This window comes from Megalops cyprinoides, chromosome 12 (assembly GCF_013368585.1).
Source record: "Megalops cyprinoides isolate fMegCyp1 chromosome 12, fMegCyp1.pri, whole genome shotgun sequence".
NCBI classification, from domain to species: Eukaryota; Metazoa; Chordata; class Actinopteri; order Elopiformes; family Megalopidae; genus Megalops; species Megalops cyprinoides.
This window is the reverse complement of record NC_050594.1, coordinates 17413851-17428161: the sequence shown is the minus strand read 5'-3', so window position 1 is coordinate 17428161 and position 14311 is coordinate 17413851.

Below are 14311 nucleotides of genomic sequence, written 5' to 3'. Positions count from 1 at the left end.
TGTCTTTTAGATGTCTTCTCTCTTCTCTCATTGGCTCGATTTCTTGGGTCCCAACCAATGGGAAGGCGGATTCTCCAGCCATCCCCCTCTCTGTGGGATTGCACTGCAATGAGCTGGTTGTTACATAAGTCCAGAGGCAGGTGGGGTCATTCACCCCCTCAGAAGAGAATCCCGCTGCTGATTCCTGTAATCTTCAGCACCTGAAACAACTCCCTCATACTCACACATGCACGGGTCAGCGGGCTTCCAGCATGGCTTTTTGCATAGAGATAATGGACTCAGCATTAACAATGCCCCTGCTTGCTGAGTGGATAGATTTCACGGTAGGTGTAGTGTGAATCGGCTCCGAGCGAGAAGATGAAAGCTGATGGCATTGCATAACCCGCAGAGCACCGGCCTGAGACATACAGCAAACGGGGTCAGACTCAGACTAAGCCATTTCTCCCTGCATGCATGGGTTGACAGTGCTGTGTAAGCCATCCACAGAGAGATGCCCTTCAAAATGAGAGGGCTCCATCCGCAAGCCACAGAATTCTGCACCAATGAGGTGGGGTAGGAGTGCGTCTATACCTGTGCTGTATTTACAGGGCTTTGTGACAAGCAACCGCATATGTGCAAGCGCGTGCACACACACATACACACACACACACACACACACACACACACACACACAAGCACACGCGCACATACAACCGCAGTCAACCTGCAGGACCTGACAGCACGGGACTGTTTTATGTGTTTCCTGTGTGCAAACACTTTTGGGGAGATAGTGGTCTTCAGCTGAGACTCACTTCACTTCAAGGCCGACAGACACGTGTGCACGTACACACACACACACACACACAAACACACATGCATGTGGACATACACCTCACAAACCAACCCCCCCCCACCACCACCACTACAGACAGCAGCTGACCTTCCCAGGGTGCTTTACTGGCAGGCAATGGGGAAAAGGAAAGCAAAACAAACAGGGGTGTACGTGTGTAAACAAAGCTAATGTGTTGTCTCTTTCTGTTTGCATCATACTTGTCGAGTGGGTCATTCCCCTCCACCCCTGGCCTTGAACCCTCTGGGAAGCTCCATGCGAAGCTTGCATGGTGCCACACAGTCAGATCACAGCCATGTGCCTCTGTTTGGCCCAAAAAGTAAGGAATTCTTCACAACAGAAGACTCACAGAGGCACGTGAGTTTGGGGACGGGGGTTTGCACATTCTGAACCCATTTCCACCCCTCTGGTAAACAGGAGAGCCCCTGTGAGAGGAGGAGGTGCAGGGAACAGGTCACAGATTTGTCAGAGTGCTACTGTCCCTCCCTGCCGAGTAATGTGCAATGACACTGTGTCACGCTGTCTGACAGTAACCTACAGTGACCCCCTTTAAAGACCAAGCAAGAGTTTAGCACTCGACAGGGCCACTACTACGTACATGAGTGAGCCCTGGAGAGTGCAGTAAAAGCACAGTGGTTTCCAATGAGAGGAGGGACAAGTAATTGAATAATGAGCATGTGGGATTCGTGTCACAAGACAGTGTTTCAGCACTCAATGCAGCTGTGTATCTCCTAATCAAATGAAAGGGGACAAGCTTGTGTTCTCTCCTTCCCTCTGATTGAAGGCTCTCCACAGCAGCCCAGAGCCAGTGAACCAGCAAATCTGCTTCTGCTTCTGCCTCGATTATAATAATAATAATAATGTATATACCGGAATATACAGAGAAGATTAAAATGTGCATTTAAGCCATCCGTCCCGGAGAATCAGTGTAGCAGTTATACAGAGTTAAGGAAGCAGTTCAGTTGGTATTATGAAATACGTGGCGGTGTTATATCCCAGAGTTAAACATTTCTCAACCAGCGGCCTGTGATCATTTTAAAAAGAAAACAAAGTATGTACATTGGATTGCATTTTTGGTTACTTATTATCAAAAGCAAGTGCAAAATTTTCAGAAGGCCACTGTCTGTGTCTGTCTGTGTCTGCGTGTCTATGTGTGCGAAGAAAGCATGTTCGGCTGATAATACAGATGCTCTGATTTGCTGACTGTCCTGGACCCACCTCTTCACATGCGTTAAAATCTCAACAACAGTAGATAATACCTCATTAAGACTACTTTGGGGTGTGCATTTTCAGTAGCACACCCATAAATACTTTTACGCATTTATTTGGCACATGCCAAATATCCACATCAGCTTGCACAGAGTACACTTGTACGTATCATGTATTTATACTGCACGCCTGTATAATTATAGAGGCAATTAATGCTCCTTGCTCAAGGATCCAATAGTAATGCCTGACCTGGGACTTAAACCTACAGTTTTCTGGTTACATGTTCCTGCACTACTGTTCCACACCACTCCATTGTATATTGGTTTCATATCATTGAGGGTAATTCCACCTGCTTCTTGATTTCACTTTCTATTCCTGGGAATACCAGCTCTGAACAAGAATACCTGAGTAGAACATTATTCAGCCTGACTCAGACTGGGAGGGACAATTTATGACAAGATAAGAACAGGTCAGAAATTTACCCTCACGTTAGGTTATGGTAAAAAGGGGCCCAGGGCAGTACAGGGTGGGGTGGATGCAGTCCAATGAGCATTGGAACAGTAAGCTGGGAAAGGTGTGTCATTCTAGCTTAAACCCAGCGACCGGGTGCCATTTAACTTATTGGTGGAAATGAAGTGGGGGATTTTACGGATGGCTAGTCTGCAGGAATGTTCTGCCTTTTTTTGTTTTGGTGCTTTGACTTCTGCCTTTTCACCTGCACAGCCATGCAGTGACATTTACCCCCCCCCCCCCGTCAACAGAGCAGGACAAAGAGGGAGGGAGAAGGTTGGCTTTAGTGAGCACTTGTCTGGCATTTCCGGCAAACAGCCCTTCCACTAGTGTAGCAGTTGTGCACTCTTTCAATCTCTCTCTCGCTTTAATTCTGTCTCTCCCTCCCTCCCATTCTCTGGAAGTTCATCACCTCATCCCACTCTTTAACTCTCCTCGAAGCATGAGCGTACATGCATATTAAAAACAAGAATGTTATGCACCCCCAGGTGGTTTATTCTGTAAAACTCACATGTTGTTGGTAGGAGCTTTCAGTTTACCAAGAGTTTATCTAGAAATTTCAGCAGTATGTTAAAATCCAGTATGTAAGCTCAACCTGTTTGTTACGTTATCAGCTATCATCTCAACAACTCAAGGACTCTCTGTAACATCACTGGGATCACTGTAAGAGTTACCCCTTGCAAAAGCAGGGGACTCTGATAAAGAATGCAGGATGTTAACTGTGGTGATTTGAAAACAAAACCAAACTCTGTTCAGATTAAACTGTGTAAGCAGGTGTGTGGGGGAGAAAAGACACTCCTGGGGAGAATTTAATGTCTTTATCATGAGTGCCATTATTATCTTTCCCCTGACTCACCACAAACTGTTAAGGTAAGAAATACATTACTTTGCCAATCCTGCTCAAGGAAGTAATGACGAATGGCACTTTCTGTAAGTGTACTTCCCAGCCAGTAAAAGGTTGAGCAATTTAGACTAGTATTAGATGAAACATAAAGCATAAAATTGTGATGTGTGCACAGACTATACTGAATTTAGCTCTTTGGAGTTATACAAAGCACCCTACTTTAAACTATGTGTCCTGACAAACACAAAGCCAGATTTGTGGTGACTTGTTTTAAAATGTGATTTGCTGAAAAAATGAATCGTTTAACTTACATTCATAATTAAGTTATACATATTCAGGATATAAAATATTTGCTGTATTTCTGATAATACTTTGAGGCTCTGAGCAGCAGCAATGACAGTTTTACTTTCAGGATCATTGTGCTGAAAGTGAAGGCTCACCACATCAAAACTAACATCAGAAACACTCATCAGATAACTGAAAATGACAAAATAATAAGCTCATTCAGGTGGGTATATGTGTTGAGGAGATAGACTATGGAAGGTAGGATTTAGACTAGACTGAGGAACTTTGGTTTGTATTGCACTGGAGATCAATGCTTTCTAGTTTGTTATGTTTGTGACACTGTTGGTGAAAGAGCTTTAGACTTACAGTAGGTGTAAAAGTGCTCAGATTATTCTGTCATAACAGCCTCTCCAGGCAAATTCCAGCCCTGTCCCCTGACTGTTTTCTAAGGCATTCTTCTTTATGGAGGTCCTAACATATTCTTTCTCTCTCTCTCCCCCTCTCTCTCTCTAGCTTTTCACAGCGAACAAGGCTGAACAAGAAAAATTTGTACAAACAGCGACTTTGAAGTCACTACTTCAAACTCCATTGCGTCGACTAACAAAGTAAGCAAACATGATCACACAGATAAAGGTACTGATCTTTTTGCAGATCAATACACAGGCAGAGTTCTCTGATACATGACTGATATGAACCAGCATGTCCTCTGTAAAACAAACATGTGTATCTCTTTACGTTTCTGCCTGTCCCGCCCAATGTCTGTTGTCACTCTACTTCTTGTCAACTGATAAAAAATGCACAGCAAGGTAAATGACCTGCAGAGGCTCGTGAAGACCACAGTCAAAACATCCATTCTCCACTCTCTGTCATTTTCCAAGTGAGTGGTCTGTCATTTTACAAAGAACACTCAATCTGCATTGATTGGTTAATGTAACTGATCTCATGCTTAAATAACCTGGTCATTCCTGTAACTTAAGTAGATGTACCATTGCATTTTGATTCCATTAAGCTCAACAATCAAAAAATGGCATGTGGTATGTTTTAGTTCTTTAAGTCTCATATTACCGGTAATTGGAGTGACTTTGTGTAGTCGTACCCGTGTGCTTCTCTATTTTTATCTGTTTTTTCTCTTTCTCTTTTTTATCTGTCGACTGGATAACTGAAGAAGGAATGGAGGGATGTGTAAAACAATGTATGTTCATGTAACTGAGGTGATTAACACAACACTGCCATTTAGGAGTTGTTCATTTACCTGTATATGAATGTGAAGATTAACTGATAACTGTGAATTTCGTGCAGTCCATGAACTGCTAGCATCTGAACTATGGTTCCAGTGTTTAGTTATAGACCATATAGAAAGTCCTTATTTTTATTCTGCTGTCCATGAGTTGAGTAGTTCAATCAGCCCATGACAGTAGACTATCTTCTGTGACTATTCTCCTTGTTGTGAATGTTCGCCCCCTCCCGGGAACACAGCATTAATGGCAGGTACAACCTTGACTGCATACAGTACAACAAGGCCTAAAGAGAGTCAAGGAAACCAGCATTTAGAGGGGACACACGGACTGCAAAACAAAGGCTGTTTGCTTTGCCTCTCCCATTTAGACCTGTCCTCTGAGCCTGAAAAAGAAGCAACCTGAGATGGTGACAGCGAGCGTGGTAGAAGTTGGCCCCTTGTTTCCTGTCAGAGTGACATCCTTCCCCTGGTTATGCAAAAGTGTTTTTATTGAATTAAATTAATGAATTAAAACTCACAATGCGGTGTATTACTAGAACACTGTGAGAGAGCAAACCCTCTTTGAATGCAGTCACAAAACACAGCTGGCTCCTCCTCGTCTCCTCAAAGCTCTGATTTCCTCCTTTGGAACTGACACGTAATCCTCTGGTTTCCCGTTACACAGATCAGAAGATGAAAGAAAATGCATTTTGGTTAAATGTCCCCTCCTGAACATGACAATTATTATGATTCCCAAAACAGCAACAATAGCGGTTTGGTTTGATGAAATTATTTGCAGTGGCGCATTCCTGTGTTGTAGTATTTTTTTTTTTCATGTAAAAACACGCTTGAGTCAAAACACGGCAGAAAACAATCCTTCACAGAATGACTAGGCACCTCTTTTCAAACAATAACAGACTCAGTCAGTGTGCACACCTGAGGGCAAATATCAGTTTATGAAAACCTCTTTTCAAACAGAACCTCACTGGCATTGGAGAGTATACAATAACAGAGGCTTATGCAGTATTTTAGCAGGGTTAAAAGGCATGTAAGGTGAGATTCTGCATTAAACAAAACTATCAATACTTGACATTATTGTTACAATGTATATCTTTATACAATGTTCTGTTTATAAAAAGACAATATAAATGAAAAACAGGGAAAGTGCTCAGACATATCAACTATACACCAAGTGTATTCTCTCTCAAGAATTTGCAGACATATACTTTGTACTACACATGCAAACAAACACTTTCTGGTGTTGGCTGGCTTTTTATTGTTGCAGAGAATCACCCTAAAATACAATTCACACAAGAGTATTTCAAAGTCCCAAGGGGATGTATTCTCATATCCAAAATGAGGTAACCTCCTGCCCCTGGATTAACATTGTATCCAAATGAGAATTCCCATAGCAGAGGTATGGGTGTATGTATGCATACTGTATATGTTACATCAGGAGTTTTAAGTGTCAAGTTAATGTTCGGTCATGCAAGTAAACATTAATAAACATAATTCAACCAATATAAATACAGAAAATAAAATGACTAAATGACTAAATTTACATTTTAATGTAATTTGACTGTTGAGCACTCCACAAAAAGGTCCATTTTGATTTTTGCAAATTTGTTTACATTCTTGGAACAGTTTCTCTGTACAATTCTGCATCCACAAGAATGGTTGAAAAGGGATGCTGTACAGAGAAGCTTTACGAACCATGGGAAAATGCACCAAACCTCCATGGGTTAAAAGATTTAAAAGTCAGCACTCACCCTGAAACCCCAGGAAAGCTAGTCATGTGTGAATGGTGCTTAAATGCTCTGTAGGAACTCCCCTATAAACCTTTACAGCTTGTTTATGGAGGAGACTTGAGGTGCCTTAAAACCAGTTGTTCGTGTGGATCTCACAAACAGAGCTCTTCTTATTTTACTGTATATATCAAACTGTTATATGTTTCTGTAGCTGACTGGGCTCAAACTGTGACATGCAGCACCAGTGTCTTTTGCGACAAATGGCAGCAGGTTATCTTTGAAATCAACCAGACACACGTGTATCTGGAGTTGCCTCAGCAAGGAAAAACAGGTTCGTGGAGTCATTTGACTCTGCTCTTTCATTCCTGTCAGGTGAGAGCAGAGCTATCCATACCATTGCACTTGCATCTTGTCTCCCTTACCCAAGTATATCTAATTTTCCCCTTATGCAGTCTTGTTGTAGGGGAATGTTGTATTGCACTTAAAAATGGCATTTGTGTACTTATTGTGGCATGTTTAAGGGATTGACACATGTTCTGATGTAGTTAGTTGTGACCTAAATGTTATCATCTTTCATTCAGCTTTATTAGATGCACTTCATAAGTTGCTCTTTGATATTTTAAAGTGTTCAATTTTAAAGTGCTGTGCAAGTGGTATTCAACAGAACCTGTTTTGCTACAGCACTCTGAGGCGCACTGCATGTGCTGGTGTAATTCCATGGTGGAAACTGTGCATGTGGCTGTGCAGCTAAACTGTATATTTATTTAAATCCCCTCAAATATAAGGCTTTCAGCACACAAAAAACGTGCACCAAACAGATACTCCCTACTTTGTGGTTAACTGCCTAGCTAGCTCCTGGGATTTTCAACCTTAATTAGCTTAAACATGGCTAAATTAATGAAATGACTTTTCTTCTGAGTAATGATAATTAGGAACTCCACAACTTCTATCTGTGAACCTCAGTTTCCATAAGTGGCCCCGATACCAGTGAAACACTTCATGCCCTGTTGAAGTATTTTGATGTCTGCATGTGCTAACTTGAGCCTCACGCTGTGGCAAGATTAGTCATCAGACTTTGCAATGCTGAGAACCCCACCAGGGGCTGCAGCTGCCTCCTTTGCTCCCCGCTCCTCCATCTGCATCCACTGAATCCCTCCATCCGCTCATAAGATGTCTGTAGCTTTTATCCGTCTTTCATTCCTCGTGTGGTGGTTATCGTTAAGTTAATAATAAAGCCAAACTGCTTTTTTATCTGAGTAATGATCTGTGGAATCTTAATGACTGCTTGACCTCACAGGCACCAGAAAGTTACTTCCATGCAGTTTTACATAATGGTTGTTATGTTCCTTATGACTGTAATTTACACACAGTAGTGTTGGCCAGATCAATGGATGAACTGGATGATTTTTATTGCCTTTTGGTACGTCAACAATAAAGGAAACTGCCAGAAAGACTAAATATACTCAAACAGACTCAAAGATTTTACCAGACTCTGTGCAACTGTGCTACAGTTTACATAGAAATGGTTCAGTTACTAATGTTAACTACTTTAGCTAACATCAATTTCTGCCTCCCACAACACTGATTATGACAGGTGGTCATTTAATGTCCATATGATATCTATGAGAATGAAGAGAGAGAAGGGATGGGAGAAGTCTGGAAGCTGACTAGGAGGTGACCACAATGGGCCATTGTATGAGGACCCATGACATTATAGTTATATCAAATGAGCCTATTCTTCACATGCAGATTAAAACCTGTCAACTTGTCTGTCTACTGTACTGTGTAATTTTCTACCTCACTCACAAAGTTCTTACATGTCATGTGGATTGTATTGTATTGCCCTGTATGCTCTTTCCAAAATGCTCCCCAGAAAATCAAAGTGTAAATAAAGCCTCCATTTTTTTCAGAAGATTAGAGAGAGGTTTGTTGAGCACATGAACTGGTTTAGAGATGAAAATGTATCCCAGGCGAAGTGGATTTGGCTCTGGAATACATTTATGACATCATGTCTGCTTCTTCATCTCCCACTGAAACACAGAGTGGTAATTGCCCCCCAAAGGAGCCAGACTGTGGTCGTTATATGTGTACCAATGAAATATAGATTGAGAAAAATGGAACACGAGAGGTTTTGACTAGACGGGGGTCTTCAGGGAGGACAGCTGTTGCTTCACACTGCCAGAGAAGGGGTGGGGTGGGGTTGGGGTGGGGGGGCGTTTTCTCCCCTCTGCCTGCCTCCTCACTTTCTGCCCAAGGCCTCGCTGCTCACTGCTTGTAGGTGTGAGGTTTCCTCTGTTGCGTCTCTGAATGGGTGAAACACAAAGGAATTGAGAACTTCCTTCTGGTGTGAAAGTCCCCCAGGATCAGTTTACGCATGAACCACTCTGTTTCACGCAAAGCATTGTGCTGCTCCATTCAGCAGTCAGGAGCAAAGCTGATCCAGAACAGCAGGTATACTGTACCCTGACAGACTCGGGGTTAAAGCAGTTTACTGACCACCTGGATAAAAGAAGGACAGCACTTGTCTCACAAAATTGGCTCTCACAAATGTGACCTGTGATTGAAAGCGGAAAAAAATACCCACTAATGAGTAATTATTACTGATGTTCACTTATGCTTTGATTTTTTTTTTTTTGTTTATTATATTCATGAGGACTGTGTTGTTGAAATACAGGAATTTTACTGTTAATCTTTTCTTGACAAAAAAAAAAAAAACTATATCCTCTATATTCTTAGCCACACTTACAGGAGAACTGTCACCAAATAATAAATTTGATATGCTTTAAGACATATGTCATGTGAACTACATGCATGTAAGACTGAGTATTAAGCACTGTGTCCTGTAAGCCTGGAACCCACCCCACTTCTCCCAGTCCACGGCACAAGCTGTCCTTATTAAAATGCAAAGCTCTTGTCATAAAGATGTACAAATAGTCCCGCAATAACTTAGAGAAGCGAGTAATTATGTATGATCATATCAATGGGCAGTTTTTGCATAGTGATGACTTCATTGTTTAGGACTTTGTAATGATGCCGGTTTGCGTCACTGAAAGAGGAGGGTGGCTTCTAGGCCTAAAGGATGTGGTTTCAAATGCTTGTTTGGGCTTGTAAGTGTTTCTAACATGCACACCACAAAACAAATAAAATTTGAATTGTTGACTCAAGTCGATTGGTAATAATTACACTCAGAACCCAAACTCTTAATCCATTGCTTTCAATGGTGCTCAGTTGAGCTGGTTGGAGTCCATGCATCATAATATACATATATATGTATACATATTCAACGTAATGAGTGTCCCCAGGCAAGTGGCTGTGCTTTTGATTGAGCTGAGTCATGCAGATTTGCATAATCATTCTAAAGCAGCAATGTGTGATGAAACTGGTAATACTGGACAAATTGCAACATCTTATTTGATTTAAAGGAAGTGGATCTGTTATTACACAAACACCCACCTGCACACTGTGGTTCAATGGAATAGTTTAAAATCTCTGTGCGCCTTCCCCGTTATTTGCATATTCATTTTTTAATCTATTTATTTGCTTCAAAAATTTGTGAGTCCCATTGTAGAGAATACAATTATTAAACAGGTGTGATTTGATCCAGAGAAAACCAGTTGAAGTTGGTGAATTGTACTATGTCCCGTCCATTACATTATTATAATATTATATATTATATATTATTATAAAGCTGCGACTTCACTTAGGAAAGAAAGGCCAATGCAACAGACATAAAACATTTAGAAGGAACTGTAAATACCACAGATCTCTTTGACATAAAACTTTCAGAGGACACAAGGACAGTCTGTGTGTGTGAATACTGAAGTCTGTAGTGGCCTCCTGCCTGACCTACAAAACTGGACCCTTTGCACCTATCCATCCAGCGTGGAGAAATTCCACCAAAGTGTGTCAGAGACACTGAGACCCCAGAGCAGCACTGGGATTCATGCAAGAGCCAACTTGGACACAAAGAGACCAAGCCAAAAGGTGTGCTCTGACTGCTTGATTAATAAAAGAAAAGATCCATGTCAAACAAAAAAAATGCTCAAGGTGGCCAATGGGGGATCTGATGCCAAACTCCAAGTGATGAGAATTTTCTATAGCTGATGGGAACTGTGGCTGCATGCCCACCTTTTGCAACTGCTGCTAGTAGTCACCATTTCGACTGACATACCTTTTCACCTCCTTCTGTAGTTTGCATCACAAATGTACCTTAAGGGTGACAGAAGCGAAAAAAATCAACGCCCACACACTTCTATCTTGTAAGTTTCCACCAGTTTCTACCAGTGGCCCGTGCAGGTGACTCTGGAGAGGGACAGGACTGTGCGTTGTGAGCGTGCCCTCCTCGGCTTTCTGTGGCCGTGGTCATGAAGTGCACACACGTGCAGCGGACTGAGCGGCACGCTGGCGCTTCTGGTTTTATTTTCCCACTGCGTGGAGAGCGACGCAGAGAAAACAAAGGGAAACGGAGCGAGCTCTGATTACAACCAGCTTCCTTCCCCGGTTTGCCAATGGCTGCACCTTGAGTCCCACAAAACACATCAACAACAAAACAATGGACTGCAAAACACTGACTCCTTTTTTCCCAAGAGGTCAAGTCTTTTGCCACACCTAGTTCTTCATCATTATTTTTAATTGTTTGATGTTATTTTCAGGACAGCTCACAGAGGGTAAATATAAGCAGAGTTCAGTACAAACATACATACTATGAAAGGAAAACAAATGTCATAACTACTAAAACAATGCAGCTAATGACACCGTAATGTAAGTGGCATTACTGTAAGTCCATTCAAAGTTAGAGAGTTCTTACAGTAAGATCCCAATGGCTCAGATGTAATGAGAAATCAGGTTTATCTTGAACCAGGGTCATCCAGGGTCAGAGAAGTTTGAGAGAGTCTGTGACACAGCAGACAATGGCAGGAAGCTCATCACTAAGGAAGCAGGGCTACAATGGCCTACTCATTCAGCAGCACATGTGGATATATGCTACCTCTTTTCCTGTCTATTTCAACTCATGAAATGTTGCACTTGTGTAGACCAGTGGGCTTAACAGCAGTATATCTGTTCCACCGTCAGGCCCAAATGAACTCAGACTCAGCCAGTCTGAACTGGCACCATGATTGGGAAATGGGAATAGCCATCATCCACCCGGGAAAACAGAACGGATGATGCTTGGATGTGTTGGCAGGGTGTGTACTTTGTTTTGACATTGCTCAGAGCCTTTCCTTTCACAGCTGCATGAAATCGTCATCGTTGCCAACTCGTCACGTCACAGCAGGCTTGACCTGGCAACCCCCAGTCAGCTGATTGGCTTCTGGGATATCACTACAGAATAATACTGTGGGCTTAGAAATACGACTGGCTGAACCTGCTTGATGTGAGTGGGTGACAGTGGAATGACAATGCCTTCCAGCTAAACTGGATGATGGTACTTCCCCTCATGAGGCACAAGTTCACCATAATAGAGGAGCCTTCACCTCTGTTGGAAATTGCACTGTAACTGCTGTCCTTAATAACATTAAGCACTTTAACTGCTGTCCTAACATGTTTAGTACACTATTGTACATTAACTTGAATGAGGTGGGTAAGTGGGTCTGTCAGGTGCAGACAGTTCCCAAATGTGTTAATGAATTTTAAAAACTAAATCATTGTTTTGCAAATTTCCCTCTACTACATTTGCTGTATTTGTGGGCGGTGCATCAGCCACTGTCACACCCATTGTTGTGATTTGACAATGCGGAGAGGAACCTCAAGGGCATGTAATGGAAACACAAAAGCAGGGATCTAATTTAACCCAATCAAAGTCACGGCTGCTGTCAGTTACCACCCACAGACTGTTATACCCCTGAGTGCAAAGGCAGGTACAGCACAGGAGCTCTGCCTCATGTTTTCAATGCTGTTGTTTGAAATGTGTCCCTTGAAAAGAAGGTGACAAAAAACTGTATGCATTTGATCAGCAGGTCTCCTAAATATCACTGAGGCAGTTCTGAAATGATCTTAGCTCGGCAGGCGGGAAGAGATACTAGAAATGGCTGTTGAATAGCTGTTGACACACTGAGACGGGAGACAGTCCTACTCCTACTGACTCTCATTCCTGCTTGCTATACACTTTAACACCCCACAATTACAACACAATGAACCACCAGCACAAACACAAGAAAATCCACCACCCAAACCATACCTCCTCCACCCCCAAACCCCCCTTCCAACACACACACACACACAAACCCACACACACATTGCCTTTGCAGGTTGAAGGCAGACATAGAAAATGACCACTGTCACATTTTCCACATTTTTATGTTTTCAATACATCTTGATGGTCTGTTAATCCAGTTTTTTTTTAAAAAAAGCATTGGGGTCAGTACACTCAGTTAGTAATAGGTAACTTGACCTGAATCTAACCCTGGCCCCTGTAGTCATGGCTGAATGAGGCATGTCACTCTCCCTGTTTGCTGACAAGTTCAAGGGAAGACCGGATCATTTTCACATTTATTTGCAACACCATATCTATAGTGGTTCTGTTAACACCCTTCTTAGTATTCCTGCAAATTAATGGCTTATTTAATTGCTTTGCAAAATCCTGAAGGTGTGATGGCTGCAGTGTACCCTTGTAATTTTCAACCCGTTTTTCTTGACCTGAAAACCAAAAAAAAAAAATGCTCTACAGCATTAAGGCAGAAAAATGCTCCTGTCTTCAGGGCAAGTTTAAATTAAAATGAAGTTATGCACAGATATGCACAGGTAGCCAGATAGAGAAATAACAAAGACATGAAATGACTGAAAAAAAAAGAATTCTTAGAAAGACAGACCTCTCATTATGATTTAAAAATTCCTCAGGGATGTAGAGACATGCCCAGTACAACAAGTCAGGCAACCACATGCCATCCCATCAAAACAAACAGAAGTGGTTGCTCCTTGTGAAAAAAAGATGGAAAGGTATACAAAATAAATCCACTGCCAGGCTGATATAATTCTGTTACATAAACAGCATAGGCATACTTAACACCTTAATATTCTATCCATTTCTGCTTAGTATTGCATCTATTCCATAAATGCAGAGAGAAGGCAGTCAGCAGCCATGACTTGATCCATCCCTCTAGTGGAATAACCAACTGACCTCTGACACGTTCTCAACATGAATGGTTTCCAGGCATGCCTTGGATTCCTAACTGATTAATTTGGTCTGCTTGACCTGACATGGACGTTAGAGGGTTGATTTGATTGGCCACAATGAGGATCACTTCCTGCAGTCTCACATGCAGATGCATGGTCAGCCAATTTGGGACATTCATTCATGCAAATGAGGAGGAATGAGTGTATGGGAGAGTGAAATAGGGTACCCTGTGGATTTTTGTTGGGATGTTATGTACCTGTTTTGTAAATTTATATTTGCATAAAACCCACTGCTGCCCTTTCTCCTGCCTCCTTACCCCCATATGACAGTATGGAAGTCCTTAATATTGTAAGTACAGCATTGAGTCATTTTTTTCATCTCTAAAATTTTTCGTTGTTGTTTCTGACTTCATTCAGAAAAAATGATATTTGGCCATCAGATATCTAATAAAGTAAAACTAGGATAGTAAAATGAAAGAGATTTGTTGGTACCAAATTACATAGTGGCAAGAAAGCATGTTTGTCCCATGTTAGGAATGTTGCTGTACAGTATGTGA